The sequence below is a fragment of the Schistocerca gregaria genome, chromosome 3 (assembly GCF_023897955.1).
Source record: "Schistocerca gregaria isolate iqSchGreg1 chromosome 3, iqSchGreg1.2, whole genome shotgun sequence".
Taxonomy (NCBI): domain Eukaryota; kingdom Metazoa; phylum Arthropoda; class Insecta; order Orthoptera; family Acrididae; genus Schistocerca; species Schistocerca gregaria.
In genome coordinates this window covers 763263983-763285336 of record NC_064922.1, presented here as the reverse complement: position 1 = coordinate 763285336, position 21354 = coordinate 763263983, and positions in this window count along the sequence as shown.

Here is a 21354-nt window from a genome sequence, read left to right as displayed (position 1 = left end):
CGCATGGGAATCCCATCATCAGCTCTTACCAACTGAAATCGCGTGTCATCCGACCAGGTAGCGGTTTTCCAGTCGTCTAGCGTCGAAACGATATGGTTACGAGCCCAGAGGAGACGATGGAGGCAACTTCGTGCTGTTAGCAAAGGCACTCGCGCCTATCATCTGCTGCCACAGCCCATTAACGCCAAATTCCGTCGCACTGTCCTAACGGACACGTTCGTCGCATGACCCACATTGATATCTGTGGTTACTTCATGCAGTGTTGCTTGTCAGGTAGCACTAATAAATCTACGAAAACGCCGATGCTCTCAGTCGTTAACGGAAGGCAGTCGGCCACTGCGCTGTCCATCGTGAGAGGTAATGCCTGAAAACTGGTATTATCGGGACGCTATTGAAACTGTAGTTCTCGGTAAATTGAGTTTCTCAACGATTTCCGAAACGGGTTATCCCATGCATTTAGCACCAACTACCATCCTGCGTTCAGAAAGTTACTTCACCTCGTGTGGCCATAATAAGGAACCTTTTCTCGTGAACCACCTGAGTTCAAATGACAGCTCCGCCAATGCACTGCCCTTGTAGACTCTGTGTACTAGAGATGGGTCGTTCACGAACTAACAGGTGCATAGGAACGGTTCACCAAAATTAACGGAATGTGCGAGGAACGAATTCTAAGGAATGGTCTTTCACAGCTCACTTGGGTCGCGGCTTTCTACTTGTAGTTCCCGGGAACGGGAAACGGTGGGTCTTGTTCCCGCAACGGCATGTTGGCGGGTCTCGTCCTAGCCTCCGTCCCGTTCCCGTCTGTCTCGATCTCGTTCGCGGCTTTCTACTTATAGTTCCTGGGAACGGGAAACGATCGGTCTCGTTCGTGCAACGGCGCGTTGACGGGTTTCGTTCTAGCCCACGTTCCGTTCCCGTCTTTCTCGGTCTTGTTCGCGGCTTTCTACTTACAGTGCCCGGGAACGGGAAACGATCGGTCTCGTTCCTGCAACGGCACGTTGACGGGTCTCGTCCTAGCCTCCGTCCCGTTCCGGTCTTTCTCGGCTCGGTCGCGGCTTTCTCTTACAGTTCCCGGGAAAGGGAAACGGTCGGTCTCGTTCCCGAAAGGCACGTCGGCCGGTCTCGTTCCAGCCTGTCTCGGTCTCGGTCTCTCTCGGCTGGCCTCGTCCTTCTTCGTGTGGCTACTCGTCGCAGTTCCACTGCCGACTGTTATAGTTGAGCATCGTGTTGTTGTCAGTTTCGTTCGCTTCGCAAGTCCATCCTGGATCTGTTTCAAACCTTTTTTGAACTCTGAATTTCTGGTTCATTTCGTATTCTAATCAGCATCCACGACTGGTGTAAAAGTGTATTTTATAATTACGAAAATTACATAAAAATTACATGGTATGTAGTACATACATATTTTCATGTAACAAAACGGCGTATCAGCATACTTCACTATTTCAATAAACAACAGAAGAAAAAGTTGTAAAAAGTCAAGATTTTTTGTTATTACACATGTAAAGGACGTTGTCACGGCAAACACAAGTGGCCATTTTCCGTCTTTTTTTATCCAAGGTAGAACAGCATGTTCATTGTTATGGATGGCAGACCGACTTACAACCAAATGAAGCCCGCGCTTCGTAATCGAGTCTACGGTGTCACATTTTGTAAAAAGAATGTGATAATTCCCACAATATTATTTCAGTGGTACAGTGTGGTGCACGAAAAATCGCCCCCGAATACCAAACTTCTCACTGTAGCTCACTGTTTGCAGTACCTTATTTGTTATTTCTTCACCGCCTAATTACTACATGTTTACCTGTTCTGCTCGTAGCTGTCAACAAATCGTGCGTAATTGACCAGCAGTTTGTACTCGGGGCCACCTTACATTATTCCACTGCGATCAGCCACATAACGCTACAGTAGGCTAAACGAGATGTTTTCCAGAATCACGAAAGTTACAAGTGTGTGAGAATTCTGTTATGAATAAAAACTCTGTACTTCAAGGGCGAACTCCATCTTCTGTCACCTATGCTACTAATTTTTAATTACTCATAAGAACCACATACCAAGGACAATGAGCGGTGAACGAGTAAAAATGAACAGTTCACAATAAAGACCGATCACCAGTGAACTAGTTCCCAAGGATGACGAATTTCCCCATCCCTTCTGCGTATGCGATACTACCGCCATTTGTATATGTGCATATCGCTATCCCATGACTTCCGTCACGTCAGTGTATCTTTGCACAATGCATGAAACCATAGAAGAATACTATTTGTGTATCTAGCTATTATCACTGAATTTCGTGAATATGACCTTTAAATTCATAGTTAACATGTATGTCACTGTAGTGGATTGTGAAACCTAACAGAAAAAATGCACAAATATAAATGTGGACACTGTAGACACCGTTCTGAAAAACTTCTAACAGCAAGAAAACTGAGAAACAACCTCAACGTAGATTAAAACTGCGTGCCTGACCGAGACTCGAACTTGGGACTCGAATTCGAGTCTCGGTCCGGCACACAGTTGTAATCTGCAGGAAGTTTCATATCAGCACACACTCCACTGTAGAGTGAAAATCTCATTCTCTAACCTAAACATACGTTCCAAGCACAATATTGCTTAACATAAAACGTAAGCCGGTAGGAGTGGCCGTGCGGTTCTAGGTGCTACAATCTGGAACCGAGCGACCGCTACGGTCGCAGGTTCCAACCCTGCCTCGGGTATGGGATGGGTATGATGTCCTTACGTTAGTAAGATTTAATTACTTTTAAGTTCTAGGCGACTGATGACCTCAGAAGTTAAGTCGCATAGTGCTCAGAGCCATTTGAACCATAAAACGTAAATATCTACCAAAATGTACGTATGCCATCTGTGGTGTCACCGCCAGACACCACACTTGCTAGGTGGTAGCCTTTAAATCGGCCGCGGTCCGGTAGTATACGTCGGACCCGCGTGTCGCCACTATCAATGATTGCAGACCGAGCGCCGCCACACGGCAGGTCTAGAGAGAGACTTCCTAGCACTCGCCCCAGTTGGACAGCCGACTTTGCTAGCGATGGTTCACTGACTTCTACGCTCTCATTTGCCGAGACGATCGATAGCATAGCATTCAGCTACGTTATTTGTTACGACCTAGCAAGGCGCCATTATCAGTTTCTATTGATATTATCAATCATGTACCGTCAAGAGCGACGTTCGTCATTAATGGATTAAAGTTAAGTATTCCACCAGCTACGTCCGTTGCTTCTAAATTCTAATTTCCTTGTCCTGTTCCAGACCTCACGCCAGTCTGCGTGAGCTAAAGCGCTTGCCTTTCGGCCTCCGCTAGTAATACGGCGTAGGCTCTCCTGCCAACCACAACACCATCAACGTTGAATTTTTTAAAATTTTATGCGAAAAACTGTGTGTTGAATCATTGATAGTTACAATGTCTCTGTTCATACAGTGTCTGTACCTACACAACACAATGTCCCTCAGCCGTGCATGCACTGCTTTGGCGATACAGTTGTAGGTCGGTGTATGTGGAAGTCTCGATCAGTTATGGATGCGTGCTCGGGTAGCCAAAGTGATAAGGGGACAGATCGAGTTAAGTGGAAAATCCGGGGTTGAGTCCTGGTCCTGCACAAATTTTCTTCTGTTGCAAACAGCTGATATCATAGCATAGTAGCAACACGCGAACCCATTTCGTAACGCCAGTTGTATGTTGCAGGATTAGTTGAATATGGCCAAAAAGAGATTCTTCGTATGTAAATTACGATCCAATAAAATCGACGTGCAACATAAAACAGAAAAATAGGTAATACGTCATTGACTGACCTAATACGTACTGCAGCTCAATCTAAAAGGAAGCTTTTGGAATAATCTCTGCACGTTTCGCACTGCCTACTAGTTAATCGTAATTGGAAGTTTCTATAGCTACTTAAACTTCCTCTTTAAATTTTTCCTTTTCGTAAACTTAAATATTGCAGACCTTGAGGGCTCATGCACCGTTTCCGAACTTCGGCAACTCCAGTACTTACTCCTTCCATCCAATAATTTGCAACACGGATTTAATTTCTCGCGTAAAGGCTACGCCAGTGGAATAAGTACGGTGGCAGATGATTTAAAAACTAGGGCAGCCACAGCTAAGGTAATTATTCGTAACTGACTGAAAACTCACGCTGCGTAACATAGGTGTTTACATGCATCTTTTAAAATATAGCATAGTATGAAATGTTCAAAAGGCCACAATAGTCGCATTTACCGAGGTCGTTCCAGTACCCTTATAGCAGCCGCCGTACATACGCCGGCAACATTCTGGACACCTTGCAGCTTGTGTTGCCAGCTGCTACGATTACTATCGCGTTGCTGACAGACACACATTAGCGCACCGACTTCGGGATCCAATATTTTTCTGAATAACATTTACATGGGTCATCAACCATTGCTGGACAAAGGTCAACAAGAACATGACCCTTCATCTTGATTTTAGCGCGGACTGGATATCTACATCTACATCTACATCCATACTCCGCAAGCCACCTGACGGTGTGTGGCGGAGGGTACCCTGAGTAGCTCTATCGGTTCTCCCTTCTATTCCAGTCTCGTATTGTTCGTGGAAAGAAGGATTGTCAGTATGCTTCTGTGTGGGCTCTAAGCTCTCTGATTTTATCCTCATGGTCTCTTCGCGAGATATATGTAGGAGAGAGCAATATACTGCTTGACTCTTCGGTGAAGGTATGTTCTCGAAACTTTAACAAAAGCCCGTACCGAGCTACTGAGCATCTCTCCTGCAGAGTCTTCCACTGGAGTTTATCTATCATCTCCGTAACGCTTTCGCGATTACTGAATGATCGTGTAACGAAGCGCGCGGCTCTCCGTTGGATCTTCTCTATCTCTTCTATCAACCCTATCTCGTACGGATCCCACACTGTTGAGCAGTATTCAAGCAGTGGGCGAACAAGCGTACTGTAACCTACTTCCTTTGTTTTCGGATTTCATTTCCTTAGGATTCTTCCAATGAATCTCAGTCTGGCATCTGCTTTACTGACGATCAACTTAATATGATCGTTCCATTTATGATTGTTTTACCTACTGAAGAAGACTGAGACTTTGCCTAGCCACGCCAGTCGATATTCTGCGGCATTCTGCAGCAGTTCCCTATACCATATAACATAGCACTACATATATGAGAACATGCAACTCCAAAATTGGGGAACCGGTCGCGTGAGCCTCCATTCGACTTAAGCAAATACAGCTATTGCGGACTATTGGACTTTTAATTCAGTTTCACATTTTAAATTTTTAACATCTGTGCACAAACACCTTTGTGAATGGTGAATTATGTATAATTAATATGTGCGATTACAACTTCTACTAAAAATGTTCAAAACGCTTCTGTATCCGACCAGTCAGTTGTGACCAAGCAGCGATAACTAGTGAATATGCGGCCCTATGTGTCAATATTCTTGCGTCATAACTCACAGTGTTGCAACGAGCTGAACATATCTAAGTCAGGGGTTGAATACAGTCTGCAGAATGTTTCAAAGAAGAGGAAAGTGTGTACACAGTCTGCCCCGCACATTTTTACTCTGGAACAAAAACAAAAACGCGTGCACACCTTCCCCGACTTTCTGGGAATGAAAATCGCGAACAGTTGTTTTCTGGAGAAGTCATCTAGGTTGCTGTGACTTGGAATTATCACTACTAACCTACTACATAACGAAAAAAAGCAGGAATTCTCATGAAGAGTCAACACTTTGACGACGCAAATGTGAAGCAGGTGTTGAACAACATGCTAAAAAATGTCTTTTCCGTATGACCTTTCCATGTGTTATTCTCATGTTGGGGGAGACACTATGCAGAATACATGAATCATTAATAGCACCATCTCAGCTTTTCACTATATTTTATTTAATCCTGTGTCGAAACCCTTAGGATTGACGTGGTATACTAATATATTCGCTTCATTGGGGTCCGTATTTGATAGTAAGATTTGCATCAGTTATAGTCCACTTTGTAACGATAAAATCGTCATGTCAATAAACTAAAAAATAAATTACCCTTATGTTTAACAGAAAACCAGTATAGTGTTGCCTGTCATTCGGGCCTCTCTGGCCCGTGTTGATTAAACTGACATAAACATACACAATTTTGACTACTTATGACATGAACGAGTTTTGAGGTATAAATCTTTTAAGATAATTTTATTTACTTAAAGTTTAGATTTTCAAAAAATACAATGTTTATACTTTTACTGGGAGTTTTATTCTTATTGCAAATTTGCTCAGGGTCTAGCAGAGTTTTCCAAATATACAGATTTGGTGCCCTTACAACACGTAATGTGATCTTCCTTGTTTACGCTGTATACATACACTCCTTTCCTTAGCTGGTGGTTTCACCGTCCTTCCTGGATCCATTGCTACTAATGAATTCATTTTGTTATTTAGCCATGCTAGTTGCTTTTCAAAATTGATGAGAAAAGTCCGACATATCATTTTTTTATTGGAAGACAGCATCACCCAAATTAACGTCTGCATTCATTGTACTTCCATCGATCATGTTGGAGAAAACCGCCAACGGCCAGCGCCTCGTTTTTCGCTTCACACTGTGGCAACGCATTTTCTGGTCTATGGCGTCAACTCCTCCCTTTGTGGCAATTATAATTTCAGGCTTCTTTACTTGTGATGAGAACCTTTGTTAGGTCATGAAGAGAGCTAAGGAGATAGCAAGTTTGTTTTTCTTACGAGCATAAAACGCTATCACCACGTCTGGTAGAAAACCAAATAATGTAGATTATACTTCGCGTTCTTTGGATGTAGTAAAATCGGCCGGCATTTCACCTTTCTTCTTTCGGATAGTACCGACAAGTGTCAGATCTCTTGACGACAGATAATGAGCTAAATCTAGAGATGTAAGAAAATTATCGCAGGTGCTCTTACTTCCAGCTTTCTCTAGGTCAGTCGCCAAGGTTTTCACAACATTCTCTCCAAGTCCCATGGGTCTAGTCTCTTCCTCCTTCTTCAAATACACATTCGTCTTCCAGCAGTAGGTCATTGCACTGTCACAAATTGCCCTGAACTTTATTCATATCTATCAGGTCTCGATGGAATGTATTGTCGAAGTGGGCAGCGACTCGAAATGTGACTAACAGTTGATTCACGTTCGTGAACCATCCTGGAATGTAGGCAACCCTAAGCGTAGTTTCCCACAACTCAAAAAGTTCACTGACTGGTTTCACTTTGTCACTTGAACTATGTTCACGACGCACTGCTGCACTGCCAAAGTGCAACACTTTCAGAACAGCATAGAAGCGGTTTCCAGACATAATAATCTCGTGGAACAGTGGTCGGCCATTCTCAAGATTCCAATGCTGACTGATGTTTCCATTTCTTGACTTGTCAACTCCATCCAGGATCAGAACACCAATAAACTTATTTCATTTCAGGTATATCTTTATCCACGCAGGCCTCTTAAATGATACGACTTTCCTTGTGTGGCGTCGCAACTAGTGCGAGCGCACAGTTTTCTATCAAATATTTACTGTGAAATGTAGACAGACTGTAAAGTAGCCATCAGATTAGCATATGTGCTGTAGCGGGCAGATTACCGGTGTCCGTTCGTCTGACGTCACGACCATATGGCATGTCTGTACCGTGAGAATGTAAGACCTGTGCGCTAACTAGCCGCGTGTATAACGTGGAACTTTCATCTTTAATAACTTCTAACTGAGGAACCTGAGGAAATTAAAAGTTAATATACTAGTTTCTGTTATGAATAAAAATAAGTCATCCAAATTTGAGCTTTGAAACCTGCATATTTTGGAAATTAGAAAAATCTTACAGAAGACGCAAATTTCTACAATTTTCGAGTCTAAATAAATACCATTATGTATAGATCACCTTCAGTGACCATCCAACTATGAAACAAAATCACCTTCCGTGCTTTTGTATTTATTTTGAGAATTTTACTTTTAGAAATTCACCTATAACTTTGTTAAAACCATAAATGTTTTGAATTTTTGTGAACAGTTATTTTATATGAGTAGGTGAGAGTGAATGAGTGTGCCTGAGTGAATGAAAGAGGGACATTCGCCATTCTTTGCAAGTGTATAAAATCTAGGTTGGAACTCGCAAGTGTTCAGACGATGTAACCGTGGGAACAGAGTCGCCAGTGGTTCCCCATCTTAGTGAATGTCGGATGTCCAAGAGTGTATGGTATTGTACAAGCAGCCAGAACGTTCGCGAGTATTTAAATAATTTCTGGAAATAAAGTAAAGTCTAGTTTTCCTTTCGGTTTGTTAAATTATACAGTAAATTTTGTGTAACAAGAAATCATGACGTAAATGATTCAGAAGTCATGACTGGTGCGTGCTAGATTTTGGCGCGAGGCGCACCCAAAGAGTTAATTCTGATTGGCTGTGTGATGTGTGAGCCAATGAGATGCGAGGACGGTTAGCAGACTAGGAGAGTGAGTCGCGAGTGGATGAGGAGTGGCGAAGGAACTGTGATCGAGAAGAGACATGCTTGATGTGTCCTCGCGAATAATGTGTAAAATGAAGTCATAAAACGGCTTCATCGGTTCGGTACTGTGCGATTTGAGACTGGAAGAGTCCAGTAACGCGTAGTGTGAGTTTGAGCGAGTTGTGACTTTTCGTTCCGCGAAAGACGCGAGTAACTTTAATAATTAAAAGCGTGGCGGTACTTCGTAAACTTTTACTAAGTGCTTATGGCGAGCATTAACGTTAAAAAACGAACTATTATTGAACATCGACTGCAAACGTGTATGTTAGAAAATCGTCTGTGTTGCAGTTAAGTAAATTCCGTAACTTTGAAAGCTAATTCTGGCGGGGTTTGAGTGTGGATAGAATTGTGAACTGAACTTTCTTCAAACGTAGATTAGCGGGCTGATGATCAGGCTTAAAGACAATAAAGAGCTTAAATAGAATTATCAACTTCGCGTTCTCGTTTGAGTAAACAATTACTACCATTCCAATAACTCAATTTATCTAGGAAGATTGCTCATAGATTGTATTTCAGCAAACATGTATCGCGGCCTCCGGTGAGCGGCTATTAAATTGCAGTTTCTTCAACACTGCTTTTCTGCAATTTTTCCAGTAGCTGCTATCAGGAGAGGCGAGTGCAGCAACTACCTAAGAAACGAGGTAGGTGGATTTTCTTTCAGGGAAAGGAAACTGCGCGATAAGAGCCTGACCCGTCGCAAGTGGTGCATCGGCCGGGAAACATAAATAGTAAATTCCAGTGAATTTCAAAAAAAAAGCAGTAGTGACAATTACCGGACAATACAGAAGTGCTCGCTATGTGTAGGAACTGTGTAGCGTACAAATTGATATCGCCACGTGAATAGGAAGGACAGTGAAAGTGTCCGTGAACTGTAATGTGTTGTACGGAACGGAAGAATTTTTCAGTGACTACGCGCCGATTGGAATAGCAGTCTACGACGGCGTCTGGCAGACGACGAGCTACGGAGACTACGCAGAGGCGACGACAGCAGTGGCAGTTGGCAGCGCTGATTCGAGCGGGGGCCCGGAAACTGGTACAGCATTGCAGTGTATGGTGAACGGTTCCGCAGTTTCATCTAGCAGCAACGCAGCACGCCGAAGCACAAAGTTAAGTACAGTGCTTTTGAAAACTTTGTGTGTTTGTGGAGTCAAACTGAGAAAAATGGCTGAGTTTCAACCAAGTGACAAAAAGGCGGAACTAAGTTGTGATAGTGGGATGGAGACAGGGGAAAATGACCCCATGAATTTTAGTTTAGACGTGTCTCAACCCAATTTCAGTAGTAGTTTGACTGATTCATCCTATGTTAATTATAGTTTGGAGTCAGATCCAAATATGTCAGTGCCCAGTGAGTTACAGTTACCCATGCCGGTAGTTAATGTTAATAGGGACATTGTATCAGCAAATGAGGGGGCGAAGGATAATGTCGCCAGTATGCTGATGAATCTATTAACTAAGATGAACGTGTTGGATTCCAATATGTCAAGTAAGATGGATTCCAGTATGTCAAAAATGGATTCCAGTATATCAAAATTGGAAACTAATATGTCACAAATGGATTCAAAAATGTCTAAATTAGGATCTGATTTAAGTAATGAGATGACTAAAATGGGCGCTGATTTAGATTCCAAAATATCCGATCTCAGAGACTGTTGGAAGCAAGATTTAGCAGTGCTCAGTAGTAAAGTAAATGTTGAAATACAGCAGGTTAAACTAGAATGTACAGAAAATATTGTTCAAGTGCAAAGTGAATTGACGACACGAATCGAACAGGTTACTGAGGATCAACAGCAATTTAAATCCCATGTTGATGCAGAATTAGATAAAGTATGTGAGCACATAAAAGTGGTAGAGAATTCCAATGAAATTAATCATGCCGCCTTAGAATGTAAAGTAAATGATACCAAAATTCGGTGTGAGAAACTTGGAGAGCAAGTTGTAAATAAGGTCAATAATTTAGAGACTCACATAAGCCATTTCAGTGAAAGTGTGAATGAGCAACTTTGTGGGCATGAATGCAGACTAACCAAAGTAGAACAGTGTGTTTCTAACCATAGTGGTAGTATAATTTCCAGTGGAATAATTGAATCTACCGAGGTTGCGTATGTTACCCACAGATAGTTTTTAAAATTTGACCCAAGTAAGAACATGCACCCCAGAGAATTTTGGAACGATTTTGAAGACGTTTTGCCGAAAGTATGGAGCGATAAACAAAAGATAGGCTTTATCACTTCAAATTTGATGGGAGAGGCCAGAGTATGGGGGAATTTAGCCTCTGAAAAATACGCGAAATTGTCAGAATTTAAATTAGCGTTCTTTGAGGAATACTGGGGAAAGAGAAAGCAGATGGATGTTCTTAATCGGTTCTGGTCGGGAGAGAAGTATGACCCCAAGAGAGAGGGCATCAAACGATTTGTTCAAAGGTGGGTAACAACTCTGTCCTACCTTAGTAATAAGTTAGAAACAGAACAGATCATATTAGGGGTAGAAAATAAGCTACCGTGGAACTGGAAAACTAAGATCATATCTGCGCCCCGAGATAACATTGACAAGTTCGTACAGTATTTAGAAAGGGTTGAATCCGTCCAAAAAGAAGAAGAAAACATGAGGAGGGAGCATCGCCCGCCTGCTAGGCAGAATGACAATCGCGCGGATGTAAACATTAATAGGATGGGTGTTCAGAGAGGCGGCGGATACCGTGGCAGTTCACGTGGTAGAGGAAGAACATATGTTAACAGGTTCAATGAACGCGAGCAGTATGACAGCGGCCGACAGATGTCAGGAGGTGAGGCGGTCAGCTGGAGGCATAGTGATGACGCACCGCGCTCGGAAAACCATTAATTGTCTACGAGTGTGCTGGCGATCGTAGGCAACAGCGTTTAAAGTTAAATCCCCTGGCAAAACCATTCATAAGAAAGCAGCCTGAACGACCACCTAACATAAATGTTGTTGCTACAAAATTTAGGGAGGATAACGTAAAACAGACAGAGATAGTAGCTTTAAGTCAAGTGGAGGTTAATGAACCAATTAACTGTAAGAATAATCATAAGAAGCCACTTATTGAAGAACTAAGTACTAGTTATAAGGGTAATAATCAGAAAGACATTATGCACAGTAAAACTAATGAAGAGCTGTCGGATAGGGGTGAGAACAGTAATAATGGCAGGGTTGTGACTGTGCTTGATAAGATAATTGATGTTGTAGATAGTTACGAAGAAGAGGATAGATTAGAGGAGGAGGTAGAGGTTAATGACGACGCCTTGGATAGGGTCGTAGAAAAGGAGGTTAATGAGAAAGAGGGGGAAACATTGGAAAAATGTTTTGATTTAGCAATAGTGGATAGGCTAATAGGAGCTGCCACTAGAATTGAGGGTGATAATAAGCATGAAATAAACCCTGTAAGTGTGAATGTGATTGCCACCCAAAAGACAGGCTTCGAAAGGAGAGAAATTGTGCAAGATTTATTGGAGGAAGCAGAACCCAAAATAAATAAAGAGTACTTAGGGCAACCGATAGTAGAGCTAAGAGTATTAAATGAACCAGTTAAATGTTTGATAGATACTGGATCGGAAGTCTGTGCAGTATCCCAGAACTTGGTAAATGAACTCCCTAACAGTAAACAGATTGTTAAGATGCCAGTAAGTGGCTTGAACATTGTAGTAGCAACCGGTAAGACTAAGAAGACAGTAAAACAGGAAGTGTTTCTACCCATAGCATTTAAGGAAGTAGAAATAAGACAGAACTTCTTAGTTATAAATGGACTGAGTGTAGACATATTGGTGGGGGCTGACTTTTTGAATAAATATGAAGGATGGGTGAATTTTTCTACCAATGATGTTATGGTAAAAATTAAGGGTAAACTAATTACTATACCTTTCATCGGTAAGCAGCTATGTGAGGATCCTGAGCAGAATGATTTTCCTATATGTATTTGTAAAACAGAGAAATTCTTGGAGGGCTATAATGAGTACGTGGGCCCATTTAGAATCGTAGAGAAGCCTCACCCAAATGCTTATAGACTGGAGTTTGTGAAATCACATAAGGTGTTAGGGCTTAGGAACATTGTGGATTTGAAAAGATATGTTCAAAAGAGAGACGTGGCCAGGAGTGAGTAGATACCTCAGAGAGCTTTGCACTCTTTGCAGAGCTAAGTGCATGACGAGCACTAGGTCTCGAGTCGTTTGACAATATTTCTTCCACTTTCTTTTCCGTATTGTCAACCTACCTCTTCTTTCATTCAGAACTAAAATTCTATCGTCTTTCCTTCTTCTCTATCGTAGTTTTTAAGTGATAAAGTGTTTAAGTAAGGAGTAGGAAAGAACCTCAGTGCAGTATAGGTTAAGCGTAAGGAATGAGTGTAAGAGAAAATCAAAAAGGATTAAGATACCTCAGATAAGTAATAAGTCTCAGTAAAGTAAATGTTTGGCCTAAGGTGTGAGTAATGCCCTTAGAAAGGTAAAATAACTAAGAAATGTAAGAGCCTCAGAAAATATGGTGACGAACATTGAAGCTGTTTGTTAAGTAACAGAACGATATGTTAAGACGTAGCATTAAGCTAATGTTTAGGAAAGGAAATGGAGCAGTACAGCAAAACTGTCTGTTCAATGAAGTCAGAGCCTCAGGAGGTGATTTAGTGGTAAAATGAGTAAAGGTACAGTGCAACAATGTTGACTGTCAAAGGGGTAAAGGAAGTTAAGTTAAAGGGACAGTGCAGCAGGACTGACTGTCAAATGAAGAGAAATATGTGAGAAAAGGAGAAAGAATGAGCATAGTGTTTGGCTAGCTCGATATTAGGAAAAAGTGAGGCTACGAAGGTGAGTAAATAAAAAGCTTAATGTTGGTAACCAGAGGTGGCGTTTGTTGGTAAACAGAGGAGATGTTTGTAAACAAAAGGAAGTGAGGCTACGAATGTAAACAGAGCTGAGGCGACGTTGGTAACTCAGGAGGTGGATGTATGTTAGAAAGTATGGGTAACGAGGTCTCGCAGATTAGTAGGAAACGCTTTAACAAATACTAACCTGAGTGTGTGAAGTATGAGTATGAGAGTTGTAAATTAAACCCGAATGTGACTAGAGAAAACCTGATGTTGACAAGAAATTGAAGTAACTCCAGATATGTGAGATGAGGAAAGTACCCATGACATCGATTCCATTTTTGACCAGAGACACACAAAGCTCCCCAAGTTTGTCGTAGAGATTAGTATAAGGATTGTAGTGTTGATAAATGAATAAGTAAATATGTATTTTTCAGTGTTTAATTTATGATACAGGACTACAGGAGATTGCCTGGAGACAGAATTGTAATATTGATAATTTTGTGTATATTTTATATTGTTGTGTATTGTACAGGAACTGGAGAGTCACCAGTGCTGGCGGAGATTTATTATGTATTTGTGAACTATTTGTAGGAATTGTTTTTCTTAGTATTTCTTATGTAACCATAACTTGTTTGATTATGAGATGAAGAAGTAATTAAAGAATAAATGTGCCACTTCGGTACTGCATTAGGAAAGTCAATTCACTTTTCACTTAAAAAAAAAAAAATTTGAAAATTGTACATACTGTAAAGTAAATTTTATCAAAAATATGAGACTTTAGAGTCAAGCAGATAGCGCCATTTATCGCTGCTGTAGGTTAAGACGTAGCAGTTAGAAAGGGAACTGAGGCCAGCTGATGTTTCAGGTGCGCCGAAGTAAACAGAGGTGGTAGCACGAGACTTGAAATGGACCTCCCAAGCAGGACCCGGTCGAACTACGAGTGCTATCAAAATCTTAAGTGTAAGTGGTAAAAAAGTGACGCTCACCATAGCGATAGTAGTGTTAGTGTGCGTGTGACGTACATCAAGATAGTATTTAGGTTTGTTTTCTCTTTCAGGAATTTGTAAATAGAATTTTGTAATCTGAAAAATTTTTTTTTGAATGATGATAAAAGTGCATGTTTAGATATAAGATGTTTTGTAGGTCGTCAGCCCTAGGTATAAGTGGATGATTGATGTACAGGAACTATAAATGTTAAATAGCTGTTTGAGTAAATCTTTAATAGAAATTTTTTTAGAAAACTAAAAGTTTGTCATGAATGAAAAAATTTAGTTTCCTCAGGAGGTGTGTGGCGTCGCAACTAGTGCGAGCGCACAGTTTTCTATCAAATATTTACTGTGAAATGTAGACAGACTGTAAAGTAGCCATCAGATTAGCATATGTGCTGTAGCGGGCAGATTACCGGTGTCCGTTCGTCTGACGTCACGACCATATGGCATGTCTGTACCGTGAGAATGTAAGACCTGTGCGCTAACTAGCCGCGTGTATAACGTGGAACTTTCATCTTTAATAACTTCTAACTGAGGAACCTGAGGAAATTAAAAGTTAATATACTAGTTTCTGTTATGAATAAAAGTAAGTCATCCAAATTTGAGCTTTGAAACCTGCATATTTTGGAAATTAGAAAAATCTTACAGAAGACGCAAATTTCTACAATTTTCGAGTCTAAATAAATACCATTATGTATAGATCACCTTCAGTGACCATCCAACTATGAAACAAAATCACCTTCCGTGCTTTTGTATTTATTTTGAGAATTTTACTTTTAGAAATTCACCTATAACTTTGTTAAAACCATAAATGTTTTGAATTTTTGTGAACAGTTATTTTATATGAGTAGGTGAGAGTGAATGAGTGTGCCTGAGTGAATGAAAGAGGGACATTCGCCATTCTTTGCAAGTGTATAAAATCTAGGTTGGAACTCGCAAGTGTTCAGACGATGTAACCGTGGGAACAGAGTCGCCAGTGGTTCCCCATCTTAGTGAATGTCGGATGTCCAAGAGTGTATGGTATTGTACAAGCAGCCAGAACGTTCGCGAGTATTTAAATAATTTCTGGAAATAAAGTAAAGTCTAGTTTTCCTTTCGGTTTGTTAAATTATACAGTAAATTTTGTGTAACAAGAAATCATGACGTAAATGATTCAGAAGTCATGACTGGTGCGTGCTAGATTTTGGCGCGAGGCGCACCCAAAGAGTTAATTCTGATTGGCTGTGTGATGTGTGAGCCAATGAGATGCGAGGACGGTTAGCAGACTAGGAGAGTGAGTCGCGAGTGGATGAGGAGTCGCGAAGGAACTGTGATCGAGAAGAGACATGCTTGATGTGTCCTCGCGAATAATGTGTAAAATGAAGTCATAAAACGGCTTCATCGGTTCGGTACTGTGCGATTTGAGACTGGAAGAGTCCAGTAACGCGTAGTGTGAGTTTGAGCGAGTTGTGACTTTTCGTTCCGCGAAAGACGCGAGTAACTTTAATAATTAAAAGCGTGGCGGTACTTCGTAAACTTTTACTAAGTGCTTATGGCGAGCATTAACGTTAAAAAACGAACTATTATTGAACATCGACTGCAAACGTGTATGTTAGAAAATCGTCTGTGTTGCAGTTAAGTAAATTCCGTAACTTTGAAAGCTAATTCTGGCGGGGTTTGAGTGTGGATAGAATTGTGAACTGAACTTTCTTCAAACGTAGATTAGCGGGCTGATGATCAGGCTTAAAGACAATAAAGAGCTTAAATAGAATTATCAACTTCGCGTTCTCGTTTGAGTAAACAATTACTACCATTCCAATAACTCAATTTATCTAGGAAGATTGCTCATAGATTGTATTTCAGCAAACATGTATCGCGGCCTCCGGTGAGCGGCTATTAAATTGCAGTTTCTTCAACACTGCTTTTCTGCAATTTTTCCAGTAGCTGCTATCAGGAGAGGCGAGTGCAGCAACTACCTAAGAAACGAGGTAGGTGGATTTTCTTTCAGGGAAAGGAAACTGCGCGATAAGAGCCTGACCCGTCGCACTTGTAGGTCCATATTCATACTTTGTCAACGAGGGGTTCACGGAACAACAACATAAAACAAGGTTCTTCATTAACACAGATCCTAAACGAATAACTTGTTGGTCCCTGGTCTTCTTTCAATACAATCTTTTTACTGTGTTATGAGGAATTCCAACTTGAGGAGCTATAGCCCATATTTCACTCCCATAACGAGAAAACAATGAGTCACACTCAACAGCATTTGTACTAAACTCTTCTTCTCTACCTTTATAAAGGATTTCTTCATGATCATCATATTGGTGTAGTTCTAAATGTTCAGTGACATCTGTCTCATTATCCTCATCACTCAGAGATTCACATTCACTAGGTGGTATATCAGCATCAGAATACTGCTCCAACACATCCCTTATCCTCCTCTTCTGATAGTTCTCTTCTCCGTAAGATATTAGGTTTGTAGAAAAGACGACTGTTATGAAATAACGCACCAAAATAAAGTTGTGCTTATCACAGGGGGGACTCTTGATCACCGAAACAATAACAGCGCGAAAAGCAGAGGCTTCGCAGACAGACTACTGGCTGTTGAAAAACTGCTTCTAACCGCACGAGCATACGAGGCCCGTACGGGAGAAAACGTGTACCAACACTTAAACGCAAAGTCATATGTTATTTTTTATAATTTGTTTCCAAAATTATGACTAACTTGGCCAATTAGGAGAAGTCATAAAATTTCATAAAAATGAAATACATAGTTTGTAATAGAGAAGATATTAAATATCCCGGGGGCACCTGTGGGGTGGCATAGTAAGCGAAGGGTTACGCATAGTAGATGAAAAGATTCTGCATGTGGTTTTTTCTGTGGTGGGAAGGGCTGGTGCCAAAGGCTGCTCTCGGTGCTGGATGGCGGTCAATGACACAGCACGATCTCGAAAGGGGGGCATCCAGAAGGCGAGGATAATTTTGTAGGTAGGTTCTTCGAGCAGTAGGGATACCTAACGGTGGTCCCAGGGGTGCCTAAAAATAGCTTACAATCGTGACAAGGGAACAAGCTCAAAAAATGGTTCAAAGGCTCTGGGCACTAGGGGACTTATAATCTTAGGTCATCAGTCCCCTAGAACTTAGAACTACTTAAACCTAAGTAACCTAAAGACATCACACACATCCATGCCCGGGGCAGGATTCGAACCTGCGACCGTAGCGGTCTCGTAGTTCCAGACTTAAGCGCCTGGAACCACTCTGCCACCACGGCCGGTTACGGAAGAAGTATTTCAAACAAACAAATACAAAACAAAGTAGTATCGTAAACGGGAAATGTGGGGAATTGATCGGCCTTTGATTGGTGGATGTTCCTCGAGAAGTGGTTACCCAGCAGAGTGTGACATTTGCCCAAAATTCTCTCTCTGTCCCGTGTGTTCACTTCTAGCAGAGGGTTGGTGGTATTCACTTTTTCTGCTGTCTTCGTGAACTGAAGAAGGTAGAGGGGCACGTAATCTAATTTATAACGATGTTAGAAATGGTTTCTCGATACAAAATTTAACCAAATGTTCTATCTCTGGGCCGGTCGGGGTTGCCGAGTGATTCTAGGGGCTTCAATCTTGAACCGCGTGACCGTTACGGTCGCAGGTTCGAGTCCTGCCTCGGGCATGGATGTGTGTGATACCCTTAGGCTACTTAGGTTTAGGGGACTGGTGACCTCAGAAGTTAAGTCCCATAGTGCTCAGAGCAATTTGAACCATTTTTCAATCTCCTTTGCAATTGTGAGAGGTTTGAGGATAGACTTTCTATTAGCCATTTGTGTTGTAACCAGCATCTGCTGACGATCTACGGTAGGGGTTACAAATAGGGCCTCTTTTGGCTTCAATTAATAGGAGTGAGGGTTTATTATTTACCAATCTTTCAGGTAGAAACTGACTGCTATATTTCGCTTCTTATTCTATTTACGGTTGATTGATTATATCAATACATTTTGAATGCAACCCAAATGATATAGTTAGCTACAGAGTCCTCTGATGTGAGTGGCTTTGATAAAGATGCCAAGGGAGAGATTCTTATGGTCTCGGAAAGATCGTCTCGGAAACGCCGGAGCTGTTTATGTGCAACTGTTGAGAGCAGTTGTGGTTGAACGACTGTGACATCATGAGTGGAAGATAAGCGACCACCCCTCATCAATGTATGTAGAGGGCTGAGACTTGCCGCCTTGTAAAGCAGCATAGGCGGAAGTCTACGACAGGTCTGACGTCACAGGACAACGCTGGCGCGGCACAAGTGTTGTTGAGCACACTGCTCAGAGCGCTCTGTTGGACATGAGGATCCACAGGAGACGATCACGGTGCGTTCCACGTTCACCCTACGACGTGATAAACTGCGATTGTAGTGGGTAAGGGTTCATCGAGATTGGAATGTGGATCAAATGAAACCTGTCGCCTCGTCGGATAATCATGCTTCTTGTTACAAACAGTTTGATGGTCGTATTTGGATAATCCATCATCCGGGTGGGCACCTCTTAGAAACATGCACCGCGCTAAAGGTGCGAGCCAATATTATGCCAGGGAGACATTAATCTGGGTGGTAACAATCGAAGACGCTATTACAACAGACAAATATTCCTATGAAGAACACTTTTAAGAACCACCTGCATTACCAAGTGCTTGCTGTCTCCTTGGATGCCAACAGCAGGATAACTGTCCTTGCCACAAGACACTTTTCAAAAATTCTCCGAATAAAGCGAAGTTGACCGTTTGCCTTCCCTACTACCGCCCTTATGTGCTTTTTAGGATCATTACGAACTTCGCCAGTAACACATTACCAATCACGTAATTGCCTTCTGTATACTTTCTAAATAATCTTCAATAGAGTTCACTATGGTGGTGACTTCTATTGCACAGGTTGATTAAAGTAAAATAATTTTTATTTTGAATTGGATTGAGCTGAAAATCCTCCTATGCAGAAATTAACTATCGATCATTTGGAGTAAAAGAATTATGATGTCAATGTTAGAAAATTGTTCAATGTATTTTTCTTACAATTCGTATCTAGACCCTCGATACACGTGGACTACTGTTGGCAGGCAACGTCCCTAAGGGATTATGTAATTAGCGATTTTTGGCTTAAGTGGAAGGTTTTGGCGAAAAAACTGTTGGAATAAACCATAGCTTTATATTCTTTCAGTACCCGTCATAGTTGCTACAATAATCATTTCCTTGTGGTGACCAGTTTCGGTCATTACGTCCAATTTCAACCCATGGACTGAAAAATATTTTATGGTGTTTAGAAAACGAAAAATTACAATATACCTCCATAAGTGTACACACATGCAGAACGTTACATAAAGCGTTACAATTTTCTGTAATCTGTGCAATATATATATTACTTATCTTAGACGTAAGTGTACTCATACAATTTCCTCCATCACACAAGTGAGTAACCAAATATTAATTATTCATTTCCAGTAATCATCCCTTAGATATATAATAAACTTTCTATGAGCATACAATGTGATTTCTTTTCAGTCTTACGGAACCAACTGAAACGCGGAAGTACTTTAGTCTCCTTGTAACATCGGTAGAGATCGCATTCGTATGTGACAGTCTCATACATAACTGAAACATTACTTACACTTTTAGTCCGTGGTAAAAACCACTTTAAACATCATGCATTACGGTAAACCTACAGAAGCGCCGTAATACGGCGTGCCCAAAACTAACGCCTGTCAAAATACTCATTCAGTGACTACTCTTAAGATTGGTGCACATCGATAACGTTCCATAATGTTGTAACCGATTGACTAACTGGTAGTCCATTTTTTATTGATATTCGTACATTAGATTACTATCACTTCCCACTATTATGGCTGGTAGTCCATACAGCATTTGTCCATTAAATTAATACCCTTGAATTATATCGGTTGCCATAGTCAGATCACGCAGTAAAATATTATACTATAAAAGCTTTTAAACTCTATCGTGTGCTACATTCAGCTCACATCGTAAAATAATAGTAATAATTTTTAAAACATATTCGTCACCACAACAGGTGAATACCCATGTGTACCATAAAGTTAATTAAACTACCAACGTTTAGGAATGTTCTACTAACAGGACATTTCATATGCACGCTTACCCTATAGAAAACAAGTAGACTTACCATGTTACGCATTAAGCTACAGGCATTACACTGATCGTAGGCTATCAGCATATATCGTAAGTCTACAGCACATTACATACGTGCACTGATCAGACAGATGACAAATGTTGTACACTTTTTTACGTATTAAGTAAGAAACATTGCAGTGAATGTCTGCCATCATCAGTGCACAACGGATAACGCAATGTATTATTTATTACTTATCCTAAACCTCAGCTATGCTATGGCAGCGATTGCTGGGCAAACACTGTCTCCACGTATGCGTACACCGTAATTACTCTACCACCCAAACATCTGAGGTTATGAGACGCTCGGGGGGGGGGGGGGGGGCGTATCCACTGGGGCCGAACAGCCGAACAGCACAACAACTCTGGGTTCGGTGTGGGGCGGTGGTGGTATGGGTGGACTGCTGTGATCTGTTGTGGGTGTTGTAAACCACTGAGGGCTACTGCAGGACGAAGCCTCACCGTCGTTTCTAGGTCCCCAGTTTAAATACACAACAGAATACACACATCTACCGACCGAGCCGTGTCTAGTGACAACAGAGACGCTCTGAACTGCCTGTTCTGACGGAGATGTGACCACTGCTGCTTATCAGTCCAAACGGAATTTGAAATTTAGTGCTACTTTGCGTTCTGCAGCGGTGAAAGAAAGTGCCGTCTTTTAAACATAATTGTGGAATTTAACAAATGTGACGGCGTCATTAAAAAAACAAGCGAAAAATGAAAAAGAAACGAGGCTGCCTGAATCGAAAGGGAAGAAAGTTATTATTATGGTTATCATAGGAAAAGAGCTACATACTAATTTTGCGTATCATTAATAGAAAAATCATACGTATATTTATGACCGAAAGCACACATCAGACAACAAACCAATACCTCTGACAGAGTGCGAGGAAACATTCCAGGTATTCAGA